This window comes from Diaphorina citri, unplaced genomic scaffold, assembly GCF_000475195.1.
Source record: "Diaphorina citri unplaced genomic scaffold, Diaci psyllid genome assembly version 1.1 scaffold1537, whole genome shotgun sequence".
NCBI lineage: Eukaryota > Metazoa > Arthropoda > Insecta > Hemiptera > Psyllidae > Diaphorina > Diaphorina citri.
Window position 1 is genome coordinate 23867 of NW_007378963.1, and position 11575 is coordinate 35441.

Here is an 11575-nt window from a genome sequence, read left to right on the forward strand (position 1 = left end):
ACTCAGAAGTTTCTGAATTCAAAGTTCACCATTTTCAATGCAAAAATGGTTACTTGAGGATCAAAATAAGGAAACAATTATAAACCTTTTAAAATAAGAAATAAAAAAGGAAAAAAAAAAAAATGTTGGTACCTACTTAACAATACTAAACAAGAGAAATTCAAACTTTCGACTTTTCTTTTTGGTATATTTTTGCAGTACATAAACCATAGCCTGGCACATACTTATAATAAGTAAATTTACCTATTTACTTCAGTTTAAGCATACTAGGGTATTTATGTTCTACATACAGATGTAGTTAAAATTATTTAACTTAACCCATTCTATTTACTTCAGTTTAAGCATACTAGGGTATTTATGTTCTACATACAGATGTAGTTAAAATTATTTAACTTAACCCATTAGCTCCTAGTGGTCCCAGAAAATAGGAGCAGAGTACCACTTTATTAAACGACATACATTTTGTCTTTTTTAGATTTTTTAGCCTTGTTCGACTTCTTTAACACGAGAGAGTTTATTTCGGCCACTTTTTGAAAGTGTGCAATGTAATCAGATAGGTAAGTGATCAGACTTTCCAGTTTTTTTTTTTTTTTTTTTTTTTTTTTTTTTTTTTTGCTGTTTTTCGTACTACCTTCTACTTGTCACAAAGATCGTTTTGTTGGGTGCGTGACTTGTACATTTTTAAGTTGTATATTTTAAACGGTGGTAGTGAAGCCTTGAAATTCAACTTAGGTAGGTACCTAGATACATGTCTACCTATGTATAGATAGGTAGGTACATGGAAAATTAAACTTGAAATTAGAAAGGTAATATTTGGGTGCATATTATACGAAGTTCTACATACGCCTATAATTAAGCTCTACACTGAAATATGGTAAGTAGTATTTTTATAATCCGGACTCGAAAAAAATATATTATTAATTTTATGAATGTTATTATTTAAGCGAAAATATTCGACACTTCGACAGATATTTGGGTTGCAAAATAATTTATTGCTTAGTTGGAAAATGAGTGCTATGCGCATTGCATATGCAATATAAATACCAGGCACCCATAGAAATTTAATGAAACCATGTTTGAATATTGAGAGAAATCTGTAGAATTAGGGAGGGAGAGAGAGGTCTATAGAAAGAGGGAGGGAGAGAGTGGTCTATAGAAAGAGGGAGGGAGAGAGGTCTATAGAAAGAGGGAGGGAGAGAGAGGTCTATAGAAGGAGGGAGGGAGACAGTGGTCTATAGAAGAACAAGGGGAAATCCTAAACACCTAGGTAACTATTGTAAAAAAAAGAGGAAAAAAAGAGCCTCAAGAGGGGAAGAAAAACTAGTCAGAAAATATGAGAAAGTGAGCAAGAGGTCTATAGAAGGAGGGAGGGAGAGAGTGGTCTATAGAAGAACAAGGGGAAATACCTAAACACCTAGGTAACTATAGTAAAAAAAAGAGGAAAAAAAGAGCCTCAAGAGGGGAAGAAAAACTAGTCAGAAAATATGAGAAAGTGAGCAAAAAATAAATAAATTTATTCTGAGAGTAGAGAGCATATTATTATGCGATATTTTTTCAAGAACGTTCTTCAAATTGCAAGGAAGATAGTCTGTACTCTGTATGAATAGTACTCGATTTTTCCAGCAAAAAGCCTGAGAGTAGAGAGCATATTATTCTGCGATATTTTTTCAAGAACGTTCTTCAAATTGCAAGGAAGATAGTCTGTACTCTGTATGAATAGTACTCGATTTTTCCAGCAAAAAGTACCTACCTACAGTACTTACCTAGCATATGCTATGAATTTTCTAAGAGTAGGTAGGTACATACATACCTATATCATCTGTAATGCAACATATTTATCATTATTCATATAGCAGAAATGAAGTGGATTCCAGAAATATCTGGGTAGGTAAACTGCAAACGACAGCTTTGATCTTCTCTTAGAAGTAATGGAAGAAGAAAAAAAAATGGATTTACTCTTTCTTCTTCTCTTTTTAAAATCCCTTTCCGAGAGAAGAAAAAAATATGATTTTTTTCTCTTTTTACTTTCCTTATCCTATAGGAAGGAAAGTAATGTAATCGGGTCAGATTTTCGATGGCTAGTTTTTGTGCCAAACACGTTTTGAGGTCCCTAGAGCCTAAATCCAAAGTTTCAGCCATTGGTCCGTGTGTGTGTCTGTCTGTAAACAAAATATCGGGTAAACTGCAAACGACAGCTTTGATCTTCTCTAAGTAATGGAAGAAGAAAAAAAAATGGATTTACTCTTTCTTCTTCTCTTTTTAAAATCCCTTTCCGAGAGAAGAAAAAAATATGATTTTTTTCTCTTTTTACTTTCCTTATCCTATAGGAAGGAAAGTAATGTAATCGGGTCAAATTTTCGATGGTCAGTTTTTGTGCCAAACCACGTTTTGAGGTCCCTAGACCCTAAGGCGGTTTTCAGCTATACTGACTAAACGGTTAGAGATATTGTAAATGTTACAACAGAACACCCAAATAAGCACCATTCCGCTTCCATACTGTGAGTCTGTGACGCACCAGTACGTTGGATGAACGGTAAAATATTTCGCAGTAGAGATATTTAAAAAGCGAGTGAGTGAATGAGTTTGTTATAAATGAGTGAGTTTGTTATAAGCATACCCCTAGAGAGAGAGAGAGAGAGAGCTGAACTACGACTTGTACGGCAAATGTGAATATTTTGATTGCACATGAAATGAAACATGAAATACCAGTGTGAAAATATTATTGAAATATGGACATTGATTGCAAAGGAGGCACTTAGTAATGATGCTATGATATCCCCAAAAGTTGATACTGTGAGTCTGTGACGCACCAGTACGTTGGATGAACGGTGAAATATTTCGCAGTAGAGATATTTAAAAAGTGAGTGAGTGAGTGACGAGTGAGTGAGTGAGTGAGTTTGTTATAAACATACCTCTAGAGAGAGAGAGAGCAAGCTGAACTACGACTTGTACGGCAAATGTGAATATTTTGATTGCACATGACTTGGGCTCTGAATCTGTAATGGAACTTAAATACCAGTGTGAAAATATTATTGAAATATGGACATTGATTGCAAAGGAGGCACTTAGTAATGATGCTATGATATCCCCAAAAGTTGTAAAAAGGCTCTGCTTTAACACAAATTAGATTTATATGCTCCAACCCACTGATTTTCCTGGAAATTTCGGCCCGTGATGACTGGATCTCCTAGAGATCTCTCTCATAATAAAAAGCTAGACACCATCTCATTTATTGGGACAAAAAGCAGAGGTGTTAAAATTATGAGCGTGTCAAATCTAATTAGACCCGAACTCTCGTAATTTTTCATTTTTCGAAACTCCTTTCCCCTTCTTCTTGCTAAAAAAGTAAGAAAAAAAAAATGATAAAAATTAAAATTATGGAGTGTTTTCGTGTTTTTTATTGCAACTTTTGCAGAAAAGTTTTTTGCAATGAAATGTAATATTCTTTTTTTAATTAAAAAGAAATTATACCAGATGTATCCGAAGCGAAAGAGGAGTTTTTGGATTGTAAAATTGGGATCCATTTTTTTTCTTTTACCAGGTACCTAGGTATGTACATAAATATAACCCGTTAGAAATAATCTAGGTATAGGTACATCTAAAAAATTGTTTTATTTTCCAGTCATAAGTCATAACATAATTTTCTATAAGGTATTTTGTCATATCTGTGAGGATTGTGACAGTTTTCGCTACCCTAAATCCCCTTCGATACAAGTCCGAGCTTTGAATACATACCTAGGGAAGTCCGAGCTTTTAAAGAGGAACGTGTTTTTCAAATCTTTTATTGTTGTAAAAAGTTGTTTGTGTCTGATGCTGTATCTCTAATTCAAGACATTCTCGCATTATTAAATTTAAGAGGAAGAGAAATAAAGTGTTAAGTTTGGGCAGACTGCAATGTGATCCGCGTTCATATTTTCATTTTGGTTACAAGAATAAACCTTACCTAACTCTGTATGATAAAATTCAGCCCGGGTAGAAATCGAACCCTCAACTTACCGCTTACAAGGTAAGCGCGCTATTTTCCAAGCTAAGGCTTGCTAAGTCTACTGTTGTATTTTTGAATTGGGTGCTGACATCTGGTGGCAGCTTTAGACACTTACAGGAACTTTCGGCCTTTGAAGAGAAAAAATGTTGGGGAGCTTTTCTCTAAAATTTGCTGACAGCAAACTCTTCCTCTTCCTGGTTAACAGCTGTCTGCGACGGACACTCTCTCTCTCTTTATCCGTCCCTTCCCCTTTATCTCTATATTCCTCTATTTCTCTCTCCTCCCAGGGCTTGCTAAGTCTACTGATGTTGTATTTTTGAATTGGGTGCTGACATCTAGTGGGAGCTTTAGACACTTGCAAGAACTTTGGGCCTTTGCAGAGGAAAAATGTGGCGGAGCTTTTCTCTAAAACTTGCTGACAGCAAACTCTTCCTCTTCCTGGTAACAGCTGTCTGCGACGGACACTCTCTCTCTCTTTATCCGTCCCTTCCCCTTTATCTCTATATTCCTCTATTTCTCTCTCCTCCCAGCTTCCTCTTGATCCCTTTATTTCCCTTTCTCTACCTCCCTCTTTCTCGTTCAATTTCTCCCCTCCTCTTCTATCACTTTATCTCTCTATCCCGATTTGGCCCCTATCCTTTGGGGCAGTTAAGCTTATAAGAATCTACAAAGCCACTGGCTTAGTAAGCCAGCCCAGTGGCTTAGAGATAGCTGATGATCTCTATCACTTTATCTCTCTATCCCGATTTGGCCCATATCCTTTGGGGCAGTTAAGCTTATAAGAATCTACAAAGCCACTGGCTTAGTAAGCCAGCCCAGTGGCTTAGAGATAGCTGATGATTTTATACATGAGGTTTTTGCTTTCTTGCATAATAATAGGTGGGTATTATGGAATTCACTAACTTAAGTTTATGGTAATCACAACAAAGTTCGTGATAGAACACAAAAGGATCTGGCTTCGATACCCTGCGCAGAGAAAAATAATGTAATTTTGTTTTTTCCTTTCTTATCACAGACGAGACGTTCCAAACGATGTACATATTTTATTCATATTTCCTTTGTCTTCCTTGTTTTTTTCTCTCTTTCTTTCTCTCTCTCATCCCATTTTTTTCTTTGTTCTCTCGTTATTTACATCTCAAGGAGAGAGCTTATTCTTCGTCCTACCTCTCTCCAAGAAATGTCCAATTCACGTCACCAAAGCCCAAGGTATCGCCATCATCTGCGCAGAGAAAAATAATGTAATTTTCTTTTTTCTTTTCTTATCACAGACGAGACGTTCCAAACGATGTACATACTTTATTCATATTTCTTTTGTCTTCCTTGTTTTTCTCTCTCTCTCTCTTTCTCATCCCATTCTTTTGTTCTCTCTTTGTCCACATCTCAAGGAGAGAGCTTATTCTTCGTCCTACCTCTCTCCAAGAAATGTCCAATTCACGTCACCAAAGCCCAAGGTATCGCCATCACCATCACAATGCTCGTTCCTATTTTAGACAACCTCGAAAACACAAAGGCTTCTCCTCCTCAGAGCGAGAAAAACAGGGAGTGTTGTACGTCCCAGTTACCATGACAACGGAGCTAGACATAAACCTATAGGTATACGCTAGCATCGATCTGGAAGCTCGGGCTGCAACACCAGTTGCCTATACGCCTTTATTTTCCTTTTTTTCAAGGGGTAATTTTTTCCCCACAAGTTCGGGAAAAAGCAAATATTGTGAATTCAAAACGCACAAAAGGTAATTGTTATTTCAGCAAGTTCGGGAAAAAGCAAATATTGTGAATTCAAAACGCACAAAAGGTAATTGTTATTTCATATTTAAATTTAGAAATAGCTTTGAAAGCTATAGGTATAAGCTAGCATCGATCTGGAAGCTCGGGCTGCAACACCAGTTGCCTATACTCCTTTATTTTCCTTTTTTCAAGGGGTAATTTTTTCCCCACAAGTTCGGGAAAAAGCAAATATTGTGAATTCAAAACGCACAAAAGGTAATTGTTATTTCATATTTAAATTTAGAAATAGCTTTGAAATATTGGAAAATTTATTTATTTATTTTTTTTTTTGTGTACGAAAAAATATTAATTTTTTCAGGCTAAAATTATACGTTGTAGGGATTCTAGGGAAAATAGGTTCATTCTCGGGAAATCTCGTTTTTTTTTCTCTTTCTTTTTTTAATCAGAAAGTTTGTGGTAGGAGAACACATACAATTTGAGCATAATATTTAACTTTAAAGGCCCATTTAAAGCATTTGCGTGTGAGCTCTGGTGCATAATAATAATTGGTATTATTTTTCTTAGAATAATGCTGAAATAAATTAGAGTTTAATTTAATTTTACACTGCTTTCGGTAAGTTGAACATATTTCAATTGTTTGAAAATTTTCCAATTAATTTGTACAAATTTTCAAGGCCGCAATCCTAGGTAGCTGTTTTTCAAATCAATAAATTTGTGATGATTTGGAATAATGCTGAAATAAATTAGAGTTTAATTTAATTTTACACTGCTTTCGGTAAGTTGAACATATTTCAATTATTTGAAAATTTTCCAATTAATTTGTACAAATTTTCAAGGCCGCAATCCTAGGTAGCTGTTTTTCAAATCAATAAATTTGTGATGATTTGTGAAAATTACTCCCCAAGTACCCACCTAAACCCTCGTAAATTATACAGCTATATCGATACCTAGACAGATAGATGGGTATCTGCTTTTTTTTACATCAAACGGGGCCATTTTCCAATGGTTATTAGGGAGTTATTATTTATTATTAAAACTAATTATTTAATTGGCAATGGTGTTTTGTTTTCTTGTTTTCATAAATATTATAAATTTCATTTCAATCGTTTTTAGCAACTTCTTCTTTCCTCTCCTATTGAACCCAAGCCAAAGCGCGGAAGATATTATTTTACTGCATAGTATAGTATTTAATATTAAATTTTCATATTTTTCCATGCAAAACTGATACGTTCGTTACCTAATTGGTGAGAACTCAAATACACAACAGATTTTTTTTTTACATCAAATGGGGCCATTTTCCAATGGTTATTAGGGAGTTATTATTTATTATTAAAACTAATTATTTAATTGGCAATGGTATTTTGTTTTCCTGTTTTCATAATTATTATATTTCATTTCAATCGTTTTTAGCAACTTCTTTTTTCCTCTCCTATTGAACCCAAGCCAAGGCTCGGAAGATATTATTTTACTGCATAGTATTTAATATTAAATTTTCATATTTTTCCATGCAAAACTGATACGTTCGTTACCTAATTGGTGAGAACTCAAATACACAACAGATTCCTTTTGCTGGACAAAAAGCTGGCACCTAGATTTCCAAATTCCAATAACATTTATTATATATATAATAGAGGGATTTTCACTTCCTCATAGGTAGTTTCCCCATAACCATAACGAAGACCATATTCCCATTTTGAGCTTCTACGCATAGAGGGATTTTCACTTCCTCATAGGTAGTTTCCCCATAACCATAACGAAGACCATATTTCCATTTTGAGCTTCTACGCAAAATAAACTTGACCATTATCGTTTTCGTTATAGTGCAAAATCTCTCTATTGTCCAATTCAGCATTTCCGTTATAGCACTTTATCCAACTCACTAATACGGAGTATTACCCTATAACCTACAGTACCTATATTGTACTTGGAATTAAAACAATCAAATAAGTTTTCGCAGCAATTTTGTGTGTTCTAAAACAAAGCAATTAAAAACTTATAATTGTAAGATCCAGAGGTAAAATATAGCGGGTGGTCCACAGAGGGGGAGATAAACTTGACCATTATCGTTTTCGTTATAGTGCAAAATCTCTCTATTGTCCAATTCAGCATTTCCGTTATAGCACTTTATCCAACTCAGGTCCTAATGGTACGAAAGCTAAAATGAGAGAGAGAGAGAGAGAGAGAGAGAGAGAGAAAGGGAGGGCGAGATAGAGAGAGAGAGTAGGGGAAGGGGGGCTAATGAAGGGAGCAAATAATGGAATGGCCCCCCTGGGGCGGGTTGATAATAGGGGTCGTTTTTGGGTAATTTTTACCCACTTGCAACTCCTCCATTCTTCTTATTTCATGAACTATTAGCAAATACATAATAGGTACCAACTCTCTACCTATTCCTTCAGCTACCTAATACGGAGTATACCCTATAACCTACAGTATATTGTACTTGGAATTAGAACAATCAAATAAGTTTTCGCAGCAACTTTGTGTGTTCTAAAACAAAGCAATTAAAAACTTATAATTGTAAGATCCAGAGGTAAAATATAGCGGGTGGTCCACAGAGGGGGAGATGCACAAACAGTGGTACACAAACACAGATAGGGAAAAGGCGGGAGCGGAAGGATAGCTGGAAGTTGGATCCAAAGATTTTTGTTAGAAGGTTTGTGAGAAAAACAAGAAGAGAGATTAGCAAGTACCTAGAGAGAAGAAGAAAATAATAATCGATTAATAGTAGGTACCTAGGTACGAGTACCTACCTATATGATTTTTATTGGAGACGGATAAAGGGGAAGAGAGTTGGGAGAGGGAGGAAGAGAGAGTAGACAGATAGACAGAATAGAGATCTCATTAGTGGGAGCGGGAGGATAGCGGGAAGTTGGATCCAAAGATTTTTGTTAAAAAGTTTGTGAGAAAAACAAGAAGAAAGATTAGCAAGTACCTAGAGAGAAGAAGAAAATAATAATCGATTAATAGTAGGTACCTAGGTACGAGTACCTACCTATGTGATTTTTATTGGAGACGGATAAAGGGGAAGAGAGTTGGGAGAGGGAGGAAGAGAGAGTAGACAGATAGACAGAATAGAGATCTCATTATAACATTCTATGAATGGTGGATGTGCCAAAATTGCCTCCGCCCAAGAGATAAACTCAATTCACAAAACTCCTATTGAACTTTTTTTACTCGATAATTTATTTAATAATGCTCCCGATCAGCCAGCCTAGTTAGCTTAGTTGGTAGTGCGTCTGCCTTGTAAGCGCTAGGCCGCGGGTTCGATTCCCGCCCGGGGCGGATTTTTAACTTTTTTTTACTTGATAATTTATTCAATGATGCTCCTGATCAGCCAGCCTAGTTAGCTTAGTTGGTAGTGCGTCTGCGTTGTAAGCGCTAGGCCGCGGGTTCGATTCCCGCCCGGGGCGGATTTTATCTCCGATTTTTACCAAATTGTTACGGTCGCGTCCTTGGACCATACCGGTATATCATACCAAATTTCATGCTCTAGGACAAACCGTTCTTGAAATATTTTGTGTACCACCTTTTCCCATTTAAACCTGTAGTACGTACATACGTACGTACACACCATGACATCAGGGGATCCCAAAACGGATATTTCCAACCATTTCCCGATTTTGAAAATTTGGACCGATTGCAATACACTTTCATTACTAGTATAGCTCGCTATACTGTAGTAAATGGGATAGTGTTCGTTCTCGGAACGGCTGGCTTTCTCCTATCCTGTCTTCCTTCTCTCTTCGATTTCGGGACGATAAGACCATAACAGTTACAGTTCCCTCTGTCAAACCTCTTAAAAAAAAAGCTCCTGATCAATTCTATTCGTTTTGCAATATTTTAGGTGGCAGGGTTCTCCTGAAAGAGCTCTTCTAACCAACCATTTAATCTTTTCTTTCATTGTGAGCCTTTCGGACAATTTACCAGGAAGGTCTAGAATGTTCCCAGAATTTGTAAATTCTTTGCCTTATCCTTATGAAGAGAATCCCACAGTCTATAACTGCAGTTAACAGTAAAATAAAAACACAACGTAAGGAGCTTACAAAGGAATAAACACTCACTACATCAGCATTTCTACAAGTACCTAACCTAAATACCTACCCCATAATACAAGCACCTAACCTACCCCATTCTAATCTTCCTTATCCATTTCAAAATCTCACAACTCAGAAGTTTCTGAATTCAAAGTTCACCATTTTCAATACAGTTACAGTTCCTCTGTCAAACCTCTTAAAAAAAAAGCTCCTGATCAATTCTATTCGTTTTGCGTTATTTTAGGTGGCAGGGTTCTCCTGAAAGAGCTCTTTCTTTCATTGTGAGCCTTTCGGATAATTTACCAGGAAGGTCTAGAATCTTCCCAGAATTTGTAAATCCCTTGCATTATCCTTATGAAGAGAAATTCACAGTCTAACTGCAGTTAACAGTAAAAAAAACAACGTAAGGAGCTTACAAAGGAATAAACACTCACCACATCAGCATTTCTACAAGTACCTAACCTAAAATACCTACCCCATACAAGTACCTAACCTACCCCATTCTAATCTTGCTTATCCATTTCAAAATCTCACAACTCAGAAGTTTCTGAATTCAAAGTTCACCATTTTCAATTAACTAGCGAGTTGAAACTGAATTTTCTATTAATACAAAATCAGGAGAGCATGCAAACACCTCCTCAGAGTGAGAAAGAGAGATATAGAGGGAGAGAGAGAGGGGGGAGAGAGAGAGGGGGGGGAGAGAGAGAGAGGAAAATTAACGCAAACGACTCCCCCAAGGGCTATAAAAGATTCATAGGGATCTACATACAAAGGTATTAGGTATTAATACAACGTAAGGAGCTTACAAAGGAATAAACACTCACCACATCAGCATTTCTACAAGTACCTAACCTAAATACCTATCCCATAATACAAGTACCTAACCTACCCCATTCTAATCTTCCTTATCCGTTTCAAAATCTCACAACTCAGAAGTTTCTGAATTCAAAGTTCACCATTTTCAATTAACTAGCGAGTTGAAAGTGAATTTTCTATTAATACAAAATCAGGAGAGCATGCAAACACCTCCTCAGGGGTGAGAAAGAGAGAGATAGAGGGAAAGAGAGAGAGGGAAAGAGAGAGAGAGAGAGAGGGGGGGAAAGAGAGAGAGAGAGAGGGAGAGAGAGGAAAATTAACGCAAACGACTCCCCCAAGGGCTATAAAAGATTCATAGGGATCTACATACAAAGGTATTAGGTATTAATATTACTTACTTACCTATTTACTTCAGTTTAAGCATACTAGGGTATTTATGTTCTACATACAGATGTAGTTAAAATTATTTAACTTAACCCATTAGCTCCTAGTGGTCCCAGAAAATAGGAGCAGAGTACCACTTTACCAAACGACATACATTTTGTCTTTTTAGAATTTTAGCCTTTTTCGACTTCTTTAACACGAGTGAGTTTATTTCGGCCACTTTTTGAAAGTGTGCAATGTATTCAGAAAGGTAAGTGATCAGACTTTCCATTTTTTTTTCTTTTTTTTTTTTTTTTTGACAGAGAGAACTATTAACAACGGAGGTTACCGTACAGTGTAATAGTCCTAAACTAAAATGTACGTTTTTACAATCAGATAATTCAGTCATTGTGTTGAAATAGTCAAAGATACACGAGATATTTGAACAGAAGGAAGTGTCAGAGGTACAGAACTTGCTGACAGCAAACTTTTCCTCTTCCTGGTAACAGCTGTCTGCGACGGACACTCTCTCGCTCTTTATCCGTCCCTTCCCCTTTATCTCTATATTCCTCTATTTCTCTCTCCTCCCAGCTTCCTCTTGATCCCTTTATTTCCCTTTCTCTACCTCCCTCTTAGATCGGAAGAGCGT

The 11575-nt window shown here is 36.3% G+C and overlaps 1 long non-coding RNA gene across 1 annotated transcript in view; it reads left to right on the top strand.

Annotated features, from left to right (window-relative positions):
- The first annotated feature begins 6009 nt into the window (after positions 1-6009).
- Positions 6010-11575, top strand: part of LOC113470361 — an 11850-nt gene continuing 6284 nt past the window's right edge. Inside the window, exon 1 of the long non-coding RNA XR_003393436.1 lies at positions 6010-6326. This is a non-coding gene — a long non-coding RNA (uncharacterized LOC113470361). The remainder of the gene's footprint in view (positions 6327-11575) is intronic.